Source organism: Triticum aestivum, chromosome 5D (assembly GCF_018294505.1).
Source record: "Triticum aestivum cultivar Chinese Spring chromosome 5D, IWGSC CS RefSeq v2.1, whole genome shotgun sequence".
NCBI classification, from domain to species: Eukaryota; Viridiplantae; Streptophyta; class Magnoliopsida; order Poales; family Poaceae; genus Triticum; species Triticum aestivum.
Genome location: NC_057808.1, coordinates 326,217,234 through 326,240,158, shown reverse-complemented (window position 1 = coordinate 326,240,158; position 22,925 = coordinate 326,217,234).

Below are 22,925 nucleotides of genomic sequence, written 5' to 3'. Positions count from 1 at the left end.
TCAGCCTCTCTTCTTCCTCCCCCTCGAACCGTTTTCTGTTGGCGCCTTCGGGCAAATGCGCTTTCTCTTTGGGCTGGCGCCTTTTATTCCGAACCGTTTTTTGTTTTCTCAGTTAAGTCCCTGGATCTTTTCTGTTTCATCACAAATTAGTCCCTGGACTAAAACCCTTATAACTTTTTAATAAAAGATGATTTTTGATTGATTCTTTTTCTGTCAGTCTTGTATTTTTGTCTAGTTTTTTATAGTATTTATTTGGAAAAAATTTGGAACAATTTTTATGCACGCGAAGGTTTTCACGTTAGTGTACGTTTTCGCTATACCGTAGGTTCCGGAGGAGGTGACGGAGCCGCAAACTTCGCCGAGCTAGACTCCGACTTCTCCAAACCAAGCAAGCATGTTTGAACCTTTGATATGATAGGTGTTTTGCATGTTTGCTTGAATGGGTTGTGCATGGCATATTAGCATCGGTGAGTATCTCGTTGCATGTAAGGCAACTATCCGTGTGTTCCGAAGTTACCGTGATCTTTGATGAGAGATGACCTGGTCATGTGGTGACATGAAAGGTAGTGAGGTGGTATTGTTGTAGCATGCCAGCCTTACGTCACCCGTTAAACTCCGACGTTAACGTGGACTGAGTCACGTTACCGTTCTTCCCCTTTCGTGCTGTCACATGTTTTCTGCAAAGAATACGGTTTAGTAAGTTGTTAACCTCTTTCCGTCTACACACCAAATGGAGGGGCCTGGATGAGGGTTCCATGGCCCTGGATTAAAGCCAGTCATCCTATCAGGGGGCATGGGTGTTTCCGGTTGGGACCGAGAGGGGGGCACCCCTTAGAGCGCGCGTATATAAATTTGATCCCATGCTACGCGAGGTTGTAGCCTCCCCGTCTCAAAGTTTTTATTGAACGTTGCCGAGGGTGATTCCTGGCATCGGAATGTTGAATGGGTGTGTACTGGTTAGATGTGTTTCTTCCAAAACACCGTAAACGGAACTAGTCCCCATGACTACTGAAATCCGTTGGCTGTGGTTAAAGTACAAACTCTGCAGAGTCAAATCCTTCCGAGTCATCGTGTCCATGATCAAGGACCATGGCCAGTATATCCATATCTATGTCAGTCTCCATGGTAAATCCCCGGTGAACAAGCTTAAGTGGTATACCCGTTTGAATTGTTATTCCTGTGGATGGACTAACCTTTATTTTATCACGTATCTGAATATTTCCTTATTGGGATATTAAATTCATGAGCTGCTGCATTATTAAGTTGTGAAATATAAGCCCTTTATGTGATGTCGCTCAGACGTCCGACTGTGGCACGCTCGTTATTTACTTTTGATATAAGCCCTTTATGTGATGTCGCTCAGACGTCCGACTGTGGCACTCTTGTCATTTACTTTCAATATAAGCCCTTTATGTGATGTCGCACAGACGTCCGACTGTGGCATGTCCGTTATTTACTTTTGATATAAGCCCTTTATGTGATGTCGCTCAGACGTCCGACTGTGGCACTCTTGTCATTTACTTTCAATATAAGCCCTTTATGTGATGTCGCTTCAGACGTCCGACTGTGGCACGCACTGTCTTTTATTATCCTTTATAAGCCCTTTATGTGGTGTCACATTGACGCCCGACTGCGGCATTGTTATTCTTTTTGTATCCTTTCGAGGAGTCATTCAGACACTCGATTGGCCCTCAGTATTACTTTGGGATTTCGGGAGGACTACCGCCCGACTTCCCTTTTATTTCCCATGCATTATTATCTCATTGTCTGAGTGCGCTTGTTAATCTGTTCGTATGCATCATGTTTACATTTGTTATATCTTATGTCCGAACTGTCTTGCGAGTACTTTCATAGTACTCACCTGGCTTGTTGATTTGGCCAGATGTCGACGAAGGCGATCTCATGGATGAAGAGTTTGATAGCGAGTCCGACGCCTAGAGGAGTCCCAGTCAGTCCCGTGCGATCCTGGATATTGGTCACTTGTATTATATTCGCTTCCGCCACCCACAATAAGAATCCTCGAGCCTCACTCCGTCGCTCGAAAAGCTGTTAGATTCAGGAGTCATGTCACCCACTTCACTGTGATATTTCCACCACCGCTTTTATCGTGAGTTAGTAGTTATGCCACCCTATCCGCCTTTATGTATTATTGGCATGTTTGTAATCAATTGTTGAGCAGTCTCCGCTCAACCTTGTATTATATTTAGTACTCCTGGTATTTTTCTTCTATGATCAAGATTTTGTCTACCAGTAAGAAGGATTCTTCTTTACTGGTCCGTAAAAGGGATCGATTTCTCAATAAATATTTTTATTGGGAAACCGGTCGTGACAAGCTTGGTACCAGAGCCAGGCTGACTGTAGGAAGCCACTAGGTGCGATCGCTAATTGGTTATTAGCGTCTTTGGTGCTTTTTCAGCATTTTGCAAATGTAGCTATTTTCTGTTGGTCATCATAAATTTATGACATGACTACTCATAATTTTTGCCTACTTTTGGCAACGACTGCGAGACTCGGGTGTTCACTAACGTGCCCGAGGGGTTTGTCAAACTCCTCGTCTCCATCACCAAGCTCGCGATCGGGCCAGCGACTCGTCCGGAGTTCACGCTTTACCAGCACAAGCTCAGCGACGACGTGTCTATGCACCAGGCCGTGGTGCAATTCAAGGGAGGACGTTCTGCGTCACGCCACTTCCGTTTTGTGGGAAGGGCCATGCCTACGGAGAGGCATGCCATGCAGATAGCCGCCCGTGAGGCGATAGCTCGCCTTCGGGATATCCTTCCTATGATGAAGACTCGTCGCTACCGCTACCTCCCATGCCATGTGCCATATACTTGTCACTATGCATTCGCCTGCCATAGGGGAGAGCGGGATGAAGCTATCGAGATGCTTGTCGAGTACCTCAAAGCTCTGGAGGAATCTTTCGACAACCTCGTGGACGATCTTGTGGCTGCCCGCATGGACTTAGTTCGGGGCGGTCCTGCCAGCAGGAAGGAGCTTCTCCACATGGCACCGCCGCTGACTTTCGTCTCGTCCTCGGCATCTTATTCACCGGCCATTTTGGCCACTGCTCGCCGTCTGCCTACCACTGAGGAGTTCGACCGAGTCATCGCTCCTACTCCAGTCAGAGCTGCACCGCCTGGCGCGCCCGCACTGCCGCCTGTCGCTCCTGCGCCATCACCTCAGCGCAGTGCTATGCGCCTGGAGCCTACTAGGGAGGAGGTGGAGGTTGAGTCTCCTGCACCGCTGGTTCTTACCCTCGGCAAGGGGAAGGACATCTTCACCATCTCCGATTGAGTGCGCTTAGTACCCGCGCGTTGTGTCTGCATGTATGTTATGTTTTATGTGTACTTAAGTTTGTAGTAGTTGTGTGCGCTGCATTCCGGAGGAGTGTGCTAGTCTTAATAACATGTCAGGAATGTGTACGCACATCCTGAGTGCTGTATCGTATGTTTGCGTTTCGCGTGTAAGATATGTGCTAAGCAGTCCTTCTCCGTGCGCAGTCAAATATTTTCTTGGAAAATCTTGAGATCTTTTAAATTTTTGTCTTTGCAAGATTTTCCTTGTGCCACACAGTTCTTCTCATGAATTTTGCAAAATAATACCCCAGAGTGGAAAATGTCTCGTCCGTGGACTCGTTCCATGCCCAATCAACCAGAAGAAGTTTATGGAACACAGACCAGCAACAACTTCACTCAGGGACAGTCTAGTCAACAGGACAGCGAAGCAGCCTTATCTCAAGTATGCCGCCTTTTCGAACAAAGCCAACAGCAACACCAAGAGATGATGAATCACGTCATTAATATGGGAAATCACCGTGAGCCATACCAACCACACTCCAAGTTGTCTGAACTGCAGAAGACACGCCCTCCAACGTTTGCTCACACTGATAGGCCACTTGAAGCCGATGATTGGCTTCGTGACATCGAAAGAAAACTGATTATTGCTCAATGTTCAGATCATGAGAAGGTGCTTTATGCACCCCACTACCTTACTGGAGCAGCTGTAGCATGGTGGGAAAACTTCCTACACATGCATCCCAGTGAACACAACATCACCTGGGAAGAGTTTAAGGAAGGCTTTCGTGGGGCACACATCCCCAGGAGCATCATAAAGATCAAGAAAAGGGAATTTGATGACCTCAAGCAAAGAGGCATGTCAGTGACAGAATACAACGGTCAGTTTAGCCAGCTATCTCGTTATGCCTACGATGAACATATGACTGAGAACAAAAGGATGGAAAAATTTCTGGACGGCCTGGTGCCAGCATTAAGATGCCAACTAGTCGTACACACTTTCCCAGATTTCAAAACTCTGGTTGACAAGGCCATTACCTTGGAGAATGAGCGCCGCAGTCTGGAGGATATCCGTAAGCGGAAAAGGGACAAGACGACCCTTGCTCGCAACAATCGAAGCAAGACTGAGGTTCCGAGGAATGAAGCAAGAAAATCCATGACTACTGATCTAAGGCCAACCAGGCAGTTTCATTCAAGGGACAAGGACTTCACGTACCGTCCAGGGGTCACTTGCTATGCTTGTGGTGAAGAAGGGCACTATGCCAAACAGTGGAAAAAACCAAGGAACTCGGCCCCCAAGCCGAACAATGGTGGGAACAATCCAGCCCCCAAGCGCAACAATTTCAATCCCAACAACAATCACAGGAAGGGTCCTGAACCATGTGACCAGGGAAGAAGCGCGGAATGCCCCAGACATCGTGCTCGGTACGTTCCCTGTCAACACAGTACCTGCCACGGTTTTGTTTGATTCTGGAGCTTCTCACTCGTTCGTTTCGAAGAGTTTTGTTTTACAACATGGTTTTCCGATACTTCCCTTGGAAAAATCTATGATCATCAAGTCCCCCGGGAATAAGCAGATCACTCAGAGTTACTGCCAAGGAGTGATCATTGAGTTCGAAGGACTAAAGTTTCAGGCTAATCTCATCGTGTTGGAAAATAAAGGACTGGATGTCATCCTAGGGATGGACTGGTTGACCACCAACAAGGGATTTATTGATTGTTTCAATCGGACTGTGATTCTCACTCATCATCATGGCAAGACAATAAAGGTTACAGCTCAAGAGAGACCACGGTCACGGCAACCAAAGCTGAACAAAGTGGACATTTCAGAATTGAGAAAAGTTCCAGTGGTGTGCGAATTTCCCGACGTATTCCCTGAAGAACTACCAGGCATGCCACCAGACCGAGAGATAGAGTTCAACATTGAACTAGCACCTGGCACCACTCCCATCTATAAGAAACCTTATAGAATGGCACCCTCAGAGTTGGTAGAATTGAAGAAGCAAATAAAGGAGTTACTGGACAAAGGATTTATTCGAGCTAGCTCCTCACCATGGGGTTCGCCAGTATTATTCGCCAAGAAAAAGGATGGGACACTGAGACTGTGTATAGACTATCGAGCTCTCAATATGGTCACCATCAAAAACAAATATCCGATGCCACGGATAAATGATTTGTTTAACCAGCTCGCACAAGCCAAGGTGTTCTCAAAGATTGATTTAAGATCGGGATATCATCAATTGAAAGTACGGACTGAAGATATCCCTAAGACGGCATTCACCTCCAGATACGGATTATATGAGTTCACAGTGATGCCTTTTGGACTGACGAACGCCCCCGCGTATTTTTTCCACCTCATGAACAAAGTGTTTATGAAATTCATGGACAAATTTGTAGTGGTGTTCATTGATGATATTCTGGTATACTCAAGGACACCAGAAGAACATGGTGAGCATCTCAGAATTGTTTTGGGAGAATTAAGGAAACATCAATTGTACGCCAAATTTAGCAAGTGTGAATTTTGGCTGAGACAAGTTGGTTTTCTAGGCCATATATTAACCCAAGAAGGCGTGGCCGTAGACCCAGAAAAGGTCAAGGCCATACTTGACTGGAAACCACCAGCCAACGTGACCGGTGTGCGGAGTTTCCTTGGAATGGCTGGATATTACAGAAGATTTATTGAAGGATTCTCCACTGTGGCAAAACCAATGACCCAGTTGCTCAAGAAAGACAAGAAATTTGTATGGACGGAAGCATGCGAGAAAAGCTTCCAAGAACTCAAGAAGAAACTAACAACAACACCAGTTTTGACCGTGCCAGACATACACAAGAGTTTTGAAGTGTATTGTGACGCGTCCCGGAAGGGCCTCGGATGCGTACTGATGCAAGATGGCAAAGTTGTCGCGTATGCTTCCAGGCAACTACGGAAGCATGAGGAAAATTATCCTACTCATGACTTGGAGCTAGCAGCCGTCATCCATGCACTCAAGGAATGGAGGCACTTTCTGTTGGGAAATCGTTGTGAAATATATACGGACCATAAGAGCCTTAAATATATTTTCACACAACCAGAGCTGAATTTACGACAACGACGCTGGTTGGAATTGGTCAAGGACTATGATGTCGGTATTCACTACCATCCAGGGAAAGTAAATGTAGTGGCAGATGCTCTTAGTCGGAACCCCAGCCCGGGCAACGACAGTCCACAGAACTTGAGACCGGAGTTTCAGCAGGAGTTCGCTAGACTCAACATGGTGTTAGTCTCTGAGGGCACCGTATCAAACCTGGAGATACATCCCACCCTAATGGAACAAATTAAGAAGGCTCAGCGGGGACATCCCGGCATCGAAGGTATAAAGAGAAAAATGAGCCTAGGCAAGGCTTCAGAGTTCGTCACAGACAATGAAGGAATATTATGGTACGGGGATAGACTTTGCGTACCAAACATTGAGGAACTCAAGCAACAAATCCTAACCGAAAGCCACACCGCTCCATACTCGATCCACCCCGGGGGAACCAAAATGTACAAAGACATTCAGGAGAGATTTTGGTGGCATGGTATGAAAAGGGATATAGCCGCATTTATTGCTTGTTGCGATTCATGTCAGCGCATTAAAGCCGAGCATCAAAAGCCAGCAGGGCTACTCCAGCCAAACCGGATACCTGGGTGGAAATGGGATGAGATTGGAATGGACTTCATCGTCGGACTACCTCAATCGCAACGCGGAAATGATGCCGTATGGGTCATCACAGATAGGCTAACCAAGGTAGCACATTTCATTCCCGTGAAGATGACCTACTCCACTCAAAGGCTAGCCAAGCTATATCTCTCCCGTATAGTTTGTTTGCATGGAGTCCCAAAGACTATAATATCCGACTGAGGCACTCAATTTGTCTCAAAATTCTGGGATCACCTACAACAAGCTTTGGGCACGCAACTAGCATTCAGTACAGCGTACCACCCCCAGACGGATGGTCAAACAGAACGCGTAAACCAAATCCTAGAGGACATGCTGAGAGCCTGTGTGCTCACCTATGGATCCAGTTGGGAAGAAAGTTTGCCATATGCCGAGTTTGCTTACAACAACAGTTACCAAGCCAGCTTGCAAATGGCACCCTTTGAAGCATTGTACGGACGAAGGTGTCGTACCCCACTGAATTGGTCAGAAACAGGTGACAGTCGTATCTTCGGCCCAGACATGCTCAAGGAGGCCGAGGAGAAAGTTAAACAGATCAGGGACAGACTCAAGACAGCTCAAAGCCGACAAAAGAGCTATTACGATCGAAAACATCGTGAGGTCAGCTTCGAACCCGGTGAATATGTATACCTCCGAGTGTCTCCTATGCGAGGCCTACAACGGTTCAAAATTAAGGGGAAGCTAGCCCCAAGATTTATTGGACCATTCTGTATAGTTGCACGAAGAGGCACGGTAGCCTACCAGCTAGACCTACCCAAGGAGCTGTCAGACGTCCATGACGTGTTCCACGTCTCACAGTTGAGGAAATGTGTGAGTAACCCGGAAAAGCATGTATCTCATGAGAGCATTGATGTGCAACCAGATCTCACCTACAGAGAACGGCCAGTAAAGATACTGGAAGAGTCTGAACGAAGGACCCGACAGAAAACAACTAAATTTTTCAAGGTTCAGTGGAGCAACCACACTGAGGATGAAGCTACATGGGAAAGGGAAGACTTTCTTTAGGCAGAGTACCCACATCTATTTGAGGATCAGCAGAAATCTCGGGGACGAGATTTTTCCTAAGGGGGTAGGTGTTGTGACACCTAAAATTTTATTTGGCTTTTTCAAACCTTTATTTGATTTGAGGGATGTTATTTAAAATTTTCTGAAGAACTCTCCCTCTCAAAAAACTTTCTTTTATGAAAAATGTTTTATTTGGATTCACCCAAGACTCGATTTTGGTCTTGGAGGTTTTACCATCTTTTGTGGACTCAAACCCAAATGTTTTTCATTTGGGAAATTTCATTTGAAAATCTTTTAAAATAATCCTATGACTTTTGGAGTGATCTTTTCCCCTTTCAAAAATCCCTCTTGCCATGACCTTAGTGGAAATCCTCCCCCAAAAGCCTTTTCCCATCTTTGGATCATGATATATTTCAAATACAGCAGTTTGAACCTCCCCATAATTTTTCTTCCAATTATTTCTCATCAAAAACAATTTCTGCCCTCTACTTTGATCCTTGGAGGTTTTCAAAGGAACTACCTTTTCTACTTTGAGTTTTGCCTCCAAACCTTTTTCCGTAGCTAGTCCTTAGAGCCCTCAACCAAGATCCATGAAGATCCACTGGTCTCCAGTTCAAATTTTTCAAATTGTGCTTGCTGCAAGTTTGGACCTTATTTGCCAAATTTGGTGAAATTCATTTGATTTCTCCTCCTAAAAATCTGAGAAAATTCAGGCAGCCTCTGGATGCATTGAGAGGTCACCTCACCAAATGCCAGCTCCAGAATTTTTTTTCTTCATGCCAAATCATTTCATCGAACACCTGCAGTGCACTGTTGCTATCATGTTCAGAAAGTTCAGTTAAACAGTTTCAGTAAACTGCTGTCGTTTTCTTCAGAACCCGATGTCGATCTCGCCAGTACCGCGGTGGCACCTTGCTCCCTGTCCTCTCCTTCTTATCCCTGCGCGGCATGAACTCCTGTAGTCGTGCGGGCGTCGGCGACGAGCCGGAGGAGGTGCGCCACCCGTGAGCGATGGCAGCAGCGGCTTTGCGGCCGCCAGAGAGAGGCGCAGCGTGGACGGCGCCGTCCAGCGCCGCCCAAGCCACCGGAGACCGCCGCGTGGCCATCCACTCCCCCGTGCGCGCTGCCATCCTTCGTCGTGAACTGCTAGGCGCGGAGCACGCTCTCTGCCGCCGCCGTGCCCGTACGGCCGCCCCGTCGAGGATCGGCGCATTACGCCAAGCCCGACCGAGGATTAGCGGGGGAACGGCACCAGTGAACCTCCCTGATGTTGCCTGGCCACTTGAACCCCCTGCCCAAACCCTGCCTCGCCGTAATCGCTCGCCGGAGATATCCCGTTCACGGCCACCCCCTCGGATCGCCTATAAATAGAGGCCCCGAGCTCGAACTCGAACTCACACCACCCCTACGCACCACCAATACCACGCCATGCCACTGGTAGAGCCACGAGGGAGCCTTCTTCCCCAACTCCGGCCGCCTCGACCCGCCACGGGACCCAGCTCGATTCTCTCCCGTGCGTGCACCTCTACCCCTCATCTCTTGCCAGTAGCTTCCTTATGCATCCCCTCTGCTGACCCGCGCTTCAATTTGGAGTTTGCAGCACCCACCGGAGTTCTCCACCATCGCCCGAACCACCGTCCGCCGGAGAAAGTGTTGCCGTCGACGTGGTGCTCTCCGATGACCAAGTCCACCACCCACCGACGCGGGAGAACACCCTGAAACTCTTGGTACCCTCCGATCTCTCTGCCTCGCCGTGGTTCGACGCCGGCGACCACCGCAGCCTTCGGGCGCCGGTGAGCTCCATTGGAGTTTAAACCTGACGTGTGGACCCCCCCATCAGCCTCTCTTCTTCCTCCCCCTCAAACCGTTTTCTGTTGGCGCCTTCGGGCAAATGCGCTTTCTCTTTGGGCTGGCGCCTTTTATTCCGAACCGTTTTCTGTTTTCTCAGTTAAGTCCCCAGATCTTTTCTGTTTCATCACAGATTAGTCCCTGGACTAAAACCCTTATAACTTTTTAATAAAAGATGATTTTTGATTGATTCTTTTTCTGTCAGTCTTGTATTTTTGTCTAGTTTTTTATAGTATTTATTTGGAAAAAATTTGGAACAATTTTTATGCACGCGACGATTTTCACGTTAGTGTACGTTTTCGCTATACCGTAGGTTCCGGAGGAGGTGACAGAGCCGCGAACTTCGCCGAGCTAGACTCCGACTTCTCCGAACCAGGCAAGCATGTTTGAACCTTTGATATGATAGGTGTTTTGCATGTTTGCTTGAATGGGTTGTGCATGGCATATTAGCATCGGTGAGTATCTCGTTGCATGTAAGGCAACTATCCGTGTGTTCCGAAGTTACCGTGATCTTTGATGAAAGATGACCTGGTCATGTGGTGACATGAAAGGTAGTGAGGTGGTATTGTTGTAGCATGCCAGCCTTACGTCATCCGTTAAACTCCGACGTTAACGTGGACTGAGTCACGTTACCGTTCTTCCCCTTTCGTGCTGTGACATGTTTTCTGCAAAGAATATGGTTTAGTAAGTTGTTAACCTCTTTCCATGTACACACCAAATGGAGGGGCCGGGATGAGGGTTCCATGGCCCTGGATTAAAGCCAGTCATCCGGTCAGGGGGCATGGGTGTTTCCGGTTGGGACCGAGTGGGGGGCACCCCTTAGAGCGCGCGTATATAAATTTGATCCCATGCTACGCGAGGTTGTAGCCTCCCCGTCTCAAAGTTTTTCTTGAACGTTGCCGAGGGTGATTCCTGGCATCGGAATGTTGAATGGGTGTGTACTGGTTAGATGTGTTTCTTCCAAAACACCGTAAACGGAACTAGTCCCCGTGACTACTGAAATCCGTTGGATGTGGTTAAAGTACAAACTCTGCAGAGTCAAATCCTTCCGAGTCATCGTGTCCATGATCAAAGACCATGGCCAGTATATCCATATCTATGTCAGTCTCCATGGTAAATCCCCGGTGAACAAGCTTAAGTGGTATACCCGTTTGAATTGTTATTCCTGTGGATGGACTAACCTTTATTTTATCACGTATCTGAATATTTCCTTATTGGGATATTAAATTCATGAGCTGCTGCATTATTAAGTTGTGAAATATAAGCCCTTTATGTGATGTCACTCAGACGTCCGACTGTGGCACGCTCGTTATTTACTTTTGATATAAGCCCTTTAGGTGATGTCGCTCAGACGTCCGACTGTGGCACTCTTGTCATTTACTTTCAATATAAGCCCTTTATGTGATGTCGCACAGACGTCCGACTGTTGCATGTCCGTTATTTACTTTTGATATAAGCCCTTTATGTGATGTCGCTCAGACGTCCGACTGTGGCACTCTTGTCATTTACTTTCAATATAAGCCCTTTATGTGATGTCGCTTCAGACGTCCGACTGTGGCACGCACTGTCTTTTTTTATCCTTTATAAGCCCTTTATGTGCTGTCGCATTGACGCCTGGCTGCGGCATTGTTATTCTTTTTGTATCCTTTCGAGGAGTCATTCAGACACTCGATTGGCCCTCAGTATTACTTTGGGATTTCGGGAGGACTACCGCCCGACTTCCCTTTTATTTCCCATGCATTATTATCTCATTGTCTGAGTGCGCTTGTTAATCTGTTCGTATGCATCATGTTTACATTTGTTATATCTTATGTCCGAACTGTCTTGCGAGTACTTTCATAGTACTCACCTGGCTTGTTGATTTGGCCAGATGTCGACGAAGGTGATCTCATGGATGAAGAGTTTGATAGCGAGTCCGACGCCTAGAGGAGTCCCAGTCAGTCCCGTGCGATCCTGGATATTGGTCACTTGTATTATATTCGCTTCCGCTACCCACAATAAGAATCCTCGAGCCTCACTCCGTCGCTCGAAAAGCTGTTAGATTCAGGAGTCATGTCACCCACTTCACTGTGATATTTCCACCACCGCTTTTATCGTGAGTTAGTAGTTATGCCACCCTATCCGCGTTTATGTATTATTGGCGTGTTTGTAATCAATTGTTGAGCAGTCTCCGCTCAACCTTGTATTATATTTAGTACTCCTGGTATTTTTCTTCTGTGATCAAGATTTTGTCTACCAGTAAGAAGGATTCTTCTCTACTGGTCCGTAAAAGGGATCGATTTCTCAAAAAATATTTTTATTGGGAAACCTGTCGTGACAATGAGTCACCGCCATGAATTGAGCGAGAGCTGGGTACCCGAGGATGGCGTTGTATGGGAGACCGATGCGGGCGATGTCGAAGTCCACCAGCTCGGTGCGGTAGTTGTCACGCATGCCGAAGGTGACAGGGAGGCGGATCTGCCCTAGGGAGTGGGTAGCTCCACCACCCATTCCTGAAAAGGGCTTGCTGAGGTTGAGCCACTCGAGCGGTACATGAAGAAGGCTGAAGGCTTCTACGGAGAGCAAGTTGAGGCCGGCACCGCCGTCGATGAGGGTCTTGGTGACGGCCACATTGCAGATGGTGGGCGTGCAGAGCATAGGGAGCATGCCGGAGCCGGCAGTGGAGTCGAGGTGGTCTTCTGAGCCGAAGGTAAGGTCGGCCTCTGGTGCAGCCCAACCTGGCGGAGCCCCCGGGCGCTTGGAGGCGGCCCCGATCCGGCGGAGGAACGGTTTGACATGGCGATCTGAAAGCGGTGCTTGAGAGCCGTCCAGCAGGGCCGCGACCGCATGGTGCGCTGGCACCGCGTAGCGAGTAATGAAGAGGTCACGGAGTTCCCCCCAGGAGGCCACCGTGCATCCCGGGAGGTTGAGTAGCCAGGCGCGCGGCTCGCCGGCAAGGGCCATGGGGAACCAGTTGGCCATGATCTTGTCGTCACCTCTGGCTTCGAGGACGGCCTCCTCGTATGCCAGCAGGAACAGCGTCGGGTCTGCCGCGTCGTCGTAACGCGGCGGTATCTCTGGCTTGAACTTGGTCGGCCACCGCACTCGCCGTAGGGCGGGGGCCAGGGCTCGGTACCCAGATGCCCCGCTGCCGGCGTCGGCCACAGAGGTGGATGGCGGGGCATCCGCCATGGGAGCGAAGTGTGGCGGCGCGGGGCGCGGGTTGGTGGAGAGGAGCTCCGGCGCACCCTTACCTGGCGCGCCAAATGTCGGATGTGGGGTTCCGGCAAACCCTTAAGGTTCGAACACTGGGGTGCGCGCGAAGTCTTTCCCCCCTACCGATCTAGGCCCTAGCTCGCTAAGATCTCGCGGACAAACACGACGAACTCGCAACACAGAAAGACATGAGGTTTATAATGGTTCGGGCCACCGTTGTGGTGTAATACCCTACTCCAGTGTGGTGGTGGTGGATTGCCTCTAGGGCTGATGATGAACAGTACAAGGGAAGAACCTCCTCCTGAGGTTAAGGTGTTCTTGTGGCTAGGGTAGGCTCTCGATCGGGTTCGATCAAGCTAAGATGAGATGCCCCTCCTATGGTGTCTAGCTCTACTTATATAGGCCCTGGTCCTCTTCCCAAATATCGAGCGGGAAGGGAGCCAACAATGGCGGGCAAATTTGAAGGAGGACAGCTAGTACGAGCTATCCTGACAAAAGTGTTCTTCGCCTGCGAAAAGCTCTGGTGGTGACACCGGCTTGGGCTCCACGATGACCTCTGTCTTTCCGTCCTCCTGGTCTTGGTCTCGTTGCACCAATATAGAAACCTTTGCCTAATGCCTCGGTACTCTTCGCCTGCGCTGGCCTCCTTAGCACCAAAGAGGAAATAAGGACGATGCGCGCGCTGGCGCCCGCCTGGTGTCGTTCGTCATGGCTCACGTCACGAGAGCCTCGTGAGGTTTTCCCCGCCTTGATATCTCCGCTCCTCGTGAGCCCGCCTGGCTAGGCCACTCCAGAGGAGGTCTTGCGTCGTGCGCCTCACGAGGCTTGGACCCTTGCGAGGGTCTTGGATGCCTTGTTGATGAAGATGGGCCGTACGGACTGCTGGCTTAGCCACGCCGTGGGCCACAGGAAGGCAAGATTGGGGACCCCCGTTCCCAGAACGCCGACAAAGATCATCAGCAACAGGCAGGAGAAGGACTCCGTGGTTGACCTTGTCGAGACCATCATCGACCCCTGATACGGCAACATGAAAGAAGACAACGATACCAAGGGCCTGAACACGTGGGAGGTACCTCTGAATCTAGCCTACATAACCTACGCGGCCAAGGACGCATACGCATGCTACGACATGTACATGCAAATCTTGGACATGAGGGCGTGTCTGCTTCCCGTAACCGACGAGTACATGGACAGCCGCCGCGTCATGATCAAGCGTGCCAGGAAGGTCTAGATGTTGTACTTTATCTGTTTATAAGCACCTTTATCATCTGAGTGTTTCATGCATTAGCCAATGTGTTGTAATTATCTGTTTTGTCCGAAATATTTCTTTTAAGAACCCATTAACCTGTTTGCTTTTTTAGTGGCTATTTGCTTATGTATGTAACTAGTTCACTTGTCTGTTAAAAAACTAGTTCACTCGGCTACCGTGCTTTGAATCTCCTTCCTCCCAACATATTCACCTCCTTAGGTGGACCCAGCAAGTCTCGTACACAGACATATGGGACCAACCACCTATCCATTTGTATTTCTTTATTTTGTTCAATCTTTCGTCCTCTTCCTATACAGCGGCTGGCCATCATAGCCTATGGCGTTGGCCAGGCCATCCCTCTACTACCACACATTGTCTGCCGGCCGCAGCTCCACGGGCCCACCCTACACCCGAACAAGTCAACCCTCGTATTCCCCTCCGACTGCGTCTTCCCCCGCTCCGGTTCGTTCGGTCCGAGGTCTCGACGTCGTCCTCCGCCTTGGTGCTCTAGCCGCGGCGCCGCCATCTGTCATTCCCAACATGGTTAGCAAAACAAGAGGAATCGGGAGACAACTATTCATCGAGAGGCTGACAGTCCCGGGCCCACCAGGTCCATGGCCTAGGTTTTGTTGTTTAACATGGGCAGCGCACGACATGTTTCAACATTTTTTGGATCCAGCAGGTATCAAGCGTCCTCTGGGCCTCCCAACCTAGCTTGTCTATAACATCAGCAGCCCAAGTTATGTTTGTTTTTCAAGACGACGCACAGCTCAGTTCTATTTTTCCTATAAGAATGCAAAACTGAACCTATATTTATATCTTATTTTATTACATACCATTTTATAGACCTTCCCACTTCCTTTATTTTTCGTTTTCATTAATCCTATATCTGAATTTTCTCCCACTTTCTTTTTCGATGTAGACTGAGTTTTCTCCCAGTACTTTTCCCTAGAACCAACTCAACTGTCCCACGTCTAGCCTAAAAATTAATAATAGCCCACGTACTATTAACTCATCAAATTAAAATGATATTTTATTTCGTAAGTTGAAAGTTCTTACAAAATAATAATAATAATTGTTTATATATAACTTGGCAAGTTAACTCCTAGTGAATGCGTACATAATTAAGCTTGCAAAGATTTTACTGACCAATGCAGTAATAGACGTGCAATCATGTGTTTATGTTTTTATAACATTTCTCCGTCTAGCCCAACATGATATTTTCACGCAGCCCAGCAAGTCCGCGGATTTCAAGAAAAATGCAAATGGGCTTTAAATTCTACCATATATATAAACAGGCTGCATAGATGCTACATCATTGTTTCACCCAGCCCAGCAAATGGACTAAAAAAACAAATGGACTGGCTGACATGTGGGCCAGTAGGTCGAAGCCTAAGAAGGCGTTGGATTTACATCCAATGGCCGGCATTCTTCTTCAATCTCTCGTCTTCTTCCCCCAGCGCTGCCGGGACCGCCTGCTCTAGCCTCCGGTCTCCAGCAGCATTGTTTTGCGCGCCTCACGAAATGCTACCCCGCCGACGGCCAGACCATCCCTCCACTCCGCACCTCCCGTTATTCTCTACTGAGTGTAGGCCCACCCTGCACCCGAACCAGTTAAGTTTCCCACTCCTCTCCGTCTGCGACTCCACTACCGCGTCTTCCCCATCTCTGGGTCGTTCCAGCCTGGGGCCTCGCCGTCGTCCACCGCCTCGGTGCGCTCGGCGCGGCGTGGTCAACATAGGAGAGTCATCGGAGGAGGACTGTATGTGGAGAGCTTGACGGCTGGGACCCATGAGGTCCATGGTCGCACGCAAGGAAAGTTCCTCCTTATTAAGCTGTTTCCTCCCGCTGACAGCTGGGACCCACCGGCTGTATCTTCGCACGGAAGGAAGTGCCTCCTTCTTATGCGAAAAATTATTCCTCCCGTTGACAGCTGGGACCCATCAGATTTGGTGGCTGACTTGTGGGCCTACTAAGCGGACGTGTACATAGGGCTTTGTCAACTTAATCAACAAACAATTCTAGCAACTGGACCGTTGGATGTTAATCGAACAGCCGTGCTCCTTCTTCAACCTCTGTTCTTGCTCGTGTCTCCCGTGGGCGGCACCACAGCAGGGCTGTCGTGCACCCAAACCAATCAAGTTTCCCACTCCTCTCCATCTGCGACTCCACTGCCGCGTCTTCCACACCTCCGAGTCGTTCCAGTCTGGGGCCTCGCCGCCGTCCACCGGCCTTGGTGCGCTCGGCACGGTGTGGTCAACGTGTTCAACAACCGAGAGTCATCGGAAGATGACTGTACGTGAGAGGCTGACAGTGGGGATGCACCACGCCTATGGACGCATGCATGCAAGTGCATCATTTTTACCCTAAAAAATAATGTTTTCTACCCCTGACTGCTGATGCGACACCGTCGTATCTATAATTTTTTATTGTTCCATGCCAATATTCTACAACTTTCATATACTTTTAGCAACTTTTTATACTATTTTTGGGACTAACATATTGATCCAGTGCCCAGTGCCAGTTCCTGTTTATTGCATGTTTTTTATTTCACAAAAAATCCATATAAAACGGAGTCCAAACGGGATAAAAACTGACGGTGATTTTTTTGGAATATATGTAATTTTTGGGAAGAAGAATCAACGCGATACGATGCCCGAGGGGGCCACGAGGCAGGGGGCGCGCCCCAGGGGGTTAGGCGTGCCCTGGGCCCTCGTGGCCAGCCTGTAAGGCGGTTGGTTCCCTTCTTTCGCCGCAAGAAAGCCAATGTCCGGAAAGAGATCGTGTCCAAAATTCAGCCCAATCGGAGTTACGGATCTCCGGGAATTTAAGAAACGGTGAAGGGGCGGAATCAGGGAGCGCAGAAACAGAGAGAGACAGAGAGACAGATCCAATCTCGGAGGGGCTCTCGCCCCTCCCATGCCATGGAGACCATGGACCAGAGGGGAAACCCTTCTCCCATCTAGGGAGAAGGTCAAGGAAGAAGAAGAAGAAGGAGGGGGGCTCTCTCCCCCTCGCTTCCGGTGGCGCCGGAGTGCCGCCGGGGCCATCATCGTCACCGCAATCTACACCAACAACTTCACCGTCGTCATCACCAACTCTTCCCCCCTCTATGCAGTGGTGTAACCCCTCTTTTACCCGCTGTAATCTCTACTTAAACATGGTGCTCAACACTATATATTATTTCCCAATGATGTATGGCTATCTTATGATGTTTGAGAAGATCCGTCTTGTCCTATGGGTTAATTGGTGATCGTGATTGGTTTGAGTTGCATGTTTTATTATTGGTGCTGTCCTATGGTGCTCTCCGTGTCGCGCAAGCGTGAGGGATCACCGCTATAGGGTTTGCAATATGTTCATGGTTTGCTTATTGTCTTTGTTGCGTGAGTGACTGAAACACAAACACGGATAAGTGGGTCATGGCGTATGGGAATAAAGAGGACTTGATACTTTAATGCTATGGTTGGGTTTTACCTTAATGATCTTTAGTAGTTGCGGATGCTTTCTAGAGTTCCAATCATAAGTGCATATGATCCAAGAAGAGAAAGTATGTTAGCTTATGCCTCTCCCTCAAATAAAATTGCAATAATGATTACCGGTCTAGTTATCGATTGCCTAGGGACAAATAACTCTCTTGTGTGACAAAAAGCTCTCCACTAAAACTAATTTAGTTGTGTCTTTATCTAAACAGCCCCTACTTTTTATTTTCGTGCTCTTTATATTCTTGCAAAACTATCCAAAAACACCTACACAGTACTTCTAGTTTCATACTTGTTCTGGGTAAAGCGAACGTTAAGCGTGCGTAGAGTTGTATCGGTGGTCGATAGAAGTTGAGGGAATATATGTTCTACCTTTAGCTCCTCGTTGGGTTCAACACTCTTACTTATCGAAAGAGGCTACAATTGATTCCCTATACTTGTGGGTTATCAACTGCTGGGACCCACCAGCTACATCTTCGCACGCAAGGAAGTGCGCCCATATTACGGGCAAAAATGATTCGCCCCCTGACTGCTGGGACCCACCAGCTACATCTTCGCACGCGAGGAAGTGCGTCCATATTATGGGAAAAAACGATTCACCCCCTGACTGCTGGGACCCACCAGCTACATCTTCGCACGCAAGGAAGTGCCTGACAGTCAGGACCCACCCAGTCGAAGCGTACGTAGCGTTGTTATTCTGGTCGCGAACATGTACGTACATACTGGTCGATCGGTCTGTCTGCAGGCTGCAGCGATGAACCGTGGCCGTGCAAGGAAGGGCACATGTGGTAGTAGAGGCGCGCACGTGTGGTAGTAGAGGCACGCACATAGCATGTACACGTACGTACAGCGGCCATGTTGCAAGAAAGTAAATACAGCCACGTACGTACATACGGGCGGGGTCTCGAATGCCTACTCGCGCATACGTATGACCAGGGCTCGTGTAAATGGCTGGGTCGGAACGGAGAAACTGCGTCGTCATCGTGTTCATCGGGAGCCAACCGGCTTGGACGGAATAGGCGATGGAAACGAGGCCTGGCATACCGCAGAACGGAGGAAACGGCCTTGTGTTCGACCGGCCATGGTGGAAACGGGATCCTGTTCATCGGGAGGGGTCTGGCGTACCGCAAAACGGAGGAAACGGACCTCCTACGATCGAAACAGGGTCCTGTTGATCAGGAGGGGCGTGGCATACCGCAAAACGGAGGAAACGGACTTGTGTTGGAGCGCTACAGTCGAAACGGGGCTCCTGTTCATCGGGAGGCGTGTGGCGTACCGCAAAACGGGACTCCACGGGATACTGTTCATCTCCACCGTCGACCCCCTCCAGCCTCCATGGGCTACTGTTCATCCACCGTCGACCTCCTCCAACCTCCACCTACGACTGTTCATCCACGGGCCCCTGTTCATCCAGCCTCCACCGCACGCTCCTCCACCGACTACTGTTCAACCAGCCCTCTCCACGGGGTCCTGTTCAACCACCCCTCCACGGGCTACTGTTCATCCAGCCCTCCACCGGCTACTGTTCAACCAGCCCTCCACGGGGTCCTGTTCATCCAGCCCTCCACGGGGTCCTGTTCATCCACAGGCTCGATCGATCGGGGTACTGTTCATCCAGCGGCAACGGCCTCTACTACCATGGGGTCCTATTCATCCAACCCCCCACCGGCAACTGTTCATCCAAACCCCCTCAACAATGCTCACTGTTCATCCAGAGGCAGTATCGATCGGCTTCAGTTAGCAGCAGTAGCGAAGGAATCGCTCAATCGGGTTCAGTTAACAGCAAGGGATCAATCGATCGCTCCGGTTCAGTAAAGCGTAGCTAGCAGTGCAATCGCTCGGGTTCAGTTAGAGTGCAACGCCTCGCACACACGTGCATACGTACGAGAGAAATGCGCATCGCTCGGCCCCCGACCAGCTGCCACCGTAACCGGGAACTCCCTGATATTTTCCTCGCCCTCGCTTCTACCATGTTTTTTTCCATCATGGACGGCCCAAAGAATGTCATGCAGCTGCGTCTCCGGCCCGCCCAGGACGAAAAGCCCATTTTCTGTCATGATTTTTGTATTAGAAGTAGGACCCCACCACATCTATGATGATACCAGGTTTTGTCACAATTATTGTCATAGAAGTGTCATAAGTATGACAAAAAAAATTCTTTCGGCCCAAAATGTCACGAATGTGTCTTTTTTTGTAGTGTATACTCATCAAAGTCAACCAAGCAGGAAGTAGGGTATTACCTCCATTAAGAGGGCCCGAACCTGGGTAAACATCATGTCCCTATCTTCTGTTACCTTTGATCCTCAGACGCACGGTTTGGGACCCCCTACCTGAGATCTGCCTGTTTTGACACCGACATTGGTGCTTTCATTGAGACTTCCTCTGCAGCGTCGACAGAAGGATTGATGGCTCGTCTTGTCATCAAGGACAGTATCACTTCCGGAGGAGCCCTAGTCTCAGGGCAAACCCTCCGGCTTGGCAGCTTCACCATGGGTGCCCGTTCGGCCGTTAAGCCAAAGGCAACCCCCCAAGTCATCAAAAATCATCTCCGTGTCGGCCCCGAATACTCCGACAAGATGGATCCGGCAGATTTATCATCTTTGAACGAACTCCTAGATCGCATCGCCGCCCAGGGGGTCGCATCTGACTATGATTGGATTGGGCTTAAACCCAATCAGAGAGAAATCAAATCTCCACCGATCACCCATCAGGTAGCGGTTGTGGAGGAACAAGCCGACAGTAACACTTCTCCTACGTTGAGAACAAACTATGTTCGGATTTCCAAGCTCGGAGAGCCGGATACCCATCTTCGGGGGGACACTCCCTATCCTCCGAACATAGAATCGGGCGTTGAGCCTGAAAACTCACTGGACACTCCGGAGCCCGGGCTGGTAAACTCAGAAAATCTTCAAACTCCGAACTCCACGTTGGGTCAGGGTCTGGATATATGCGACCTAATGTATGTGCGGCAGCAGCCTCAGGAAACAGTCCAACACTTTTGGGCCAGATTCCTCCTTGTTAAAAACAAGATCAAAGATTGCTGCGACGACGACGCGATTTCAGTATTTTGCAATAACTATACGGATGAGGGAATCCTTAATGCCCACAACCGTCGTTGCGTACTACACTTTGCAGACTTGGCACACATAGTACAGAAGTACTGCGCAATGGAAAGCGCCTGGAAAACTCAGACAGCCCACTAGGAACCGCAGGCCTTTAAACCATCTCTCGGACGGGCAAAAAGGATGCACCCTTGTGGGGCACCTGATCATCATCCCGTGGACAAGAAAATCAAGCCCTTTACGGGGCATAGAACTGTCCTCGAGGAATGGCACGACAGGCCATGTCAAATGCACATGACGCCGAATACCGAACCAACCCATAGCCTCCGAGCATGTTGGATACTCCGGCAAGTGGCCAAGAGCGGCGAGGGTATCCTCACCAACACTACCTTAGAGAAGTACTCTTCGGAGGACGACGACCTCAAAGTATTTATGGTCTTCGAGACCTTTTTTCAAATAATCGGCATAAAAGGGCACTCCGCAACCTCGCCGAAGTCTGCCAAGTAGCAGCAATAAATCCTTGGAACGATACGGTGATAACTTTCAATGCCGATGATGAACAAAGATCTCGATCAGTCCGGGCACCAGCTGCTTTGGTCCTAAACCCAATCGTGGATGGTTTTCGGCTCACTAAAGTGCTCATGGATAGCGGCAGCGGACTGAACCTCATCTACGAAGACACGCTCAATAAAATGCAAATGGACAGGAGTCGCTGTCGGTGTCAAAACCGGCGGATCTCGGGTAGGGGGTCCCGAACTATGCGTCTAAGGTCGATGGTAATAGGAGACAGGGGACACAATGTTTACCCAGGTTCGGGCCCTCTCTATGGAGGTAATACCCTACTTCCTGCTTGATTGATCTTGATGAATATCAGTATTACAAGAGTTGATCTACCACGAGATCGTAGTGGCTAAACCCTAGAAGTCTAGCTTGTATGACTATGGTCATGAATATCTCCTTCTGGACTAAGCCCTCCGGTTTATATAGATACCAGAAGGATCTAGGGTTACACAAGGTCGGTTACAAAGAAAGGAATCTACATATTTGACCACCAAGCTTGCCTTCCACGCCAAGGAGAGTCCCATCCGGACACGGGTGCAGTCTTCGGTCTTCGTATCCTCACAGCCCATCAGTCTGGCCCATGGCTAACAGGCCGGACACCCGAGGACCCCTTAATCCAGGACTCCCTCAGTAGCCCCTGAACCTGGCTTCAATGACAAGGTGTCTGGCGCACAAATCTGTCTTCGGCATTGCAAGGCGGGTTCCTTGTTCCGAACTCCAAGGTAGTCTTCGGACGTAATGATCGTGTCCGGACCTGTAACACACATACCACATGCAACCGCAGAGACCATAATATTCTATGAGTCCAATCCGCTGACAACTTTTTGGAACATGACATCACGTCCGCCCGGTCATTTATTTCGAACCATTTTTTGTCTGCCGCTCCACGTTTCGAGATGTGGTTGCCATTGGCATGTCTTGTCGAAGCAGAGATCGTGTCCCCTTATTGCGGGATTCTCATCAATACGGGCATGGGTAATCCAACTGTGCCATTTACACAGCTCTTGGGAACAGGCGAGTTTTAAGGTGAATGGGGAGGCGATTGATATTCACGGCCTTTATAAGGGGATAAGAATTCCCTTTCTTCACCCACGCCTTCTCTCTCTGCCCTTCCATCCTCGAGCTCCAGCGCCCAAGTTCCCATCTTTCTCTATCTCCAGAAAGCATCTAACCATGTCCGGATCCGGAGGTCAAGGCAAGTGGATGGTCTCCTCCGTTAAGGAGAAGGACATCACCCAGCTTCGGGCGGCTGGGTATCTGGCAAAAGGAATCGCCCACCGTCTGCCAACCAAGGGGCAAGTCATCCCCACCCCGAAGCCTACTGAGAGGGTAGTTTTCCTCCCTCACTTTGTCCACGGATTGAGGTTTCCACTTCACCCTTTCGTCCGCGGACTGATGTACTATTACGGGCTAGATTTCCATGATCTAGCTCCATACTCCTTCCTCAACATCTCGGCATTCATTTTCATGTGTGAGGCCTTCCTCCGCATCCAGCCCCACTTCGGCCTATGGCTCAAGACCTTCAACGTGAAGCT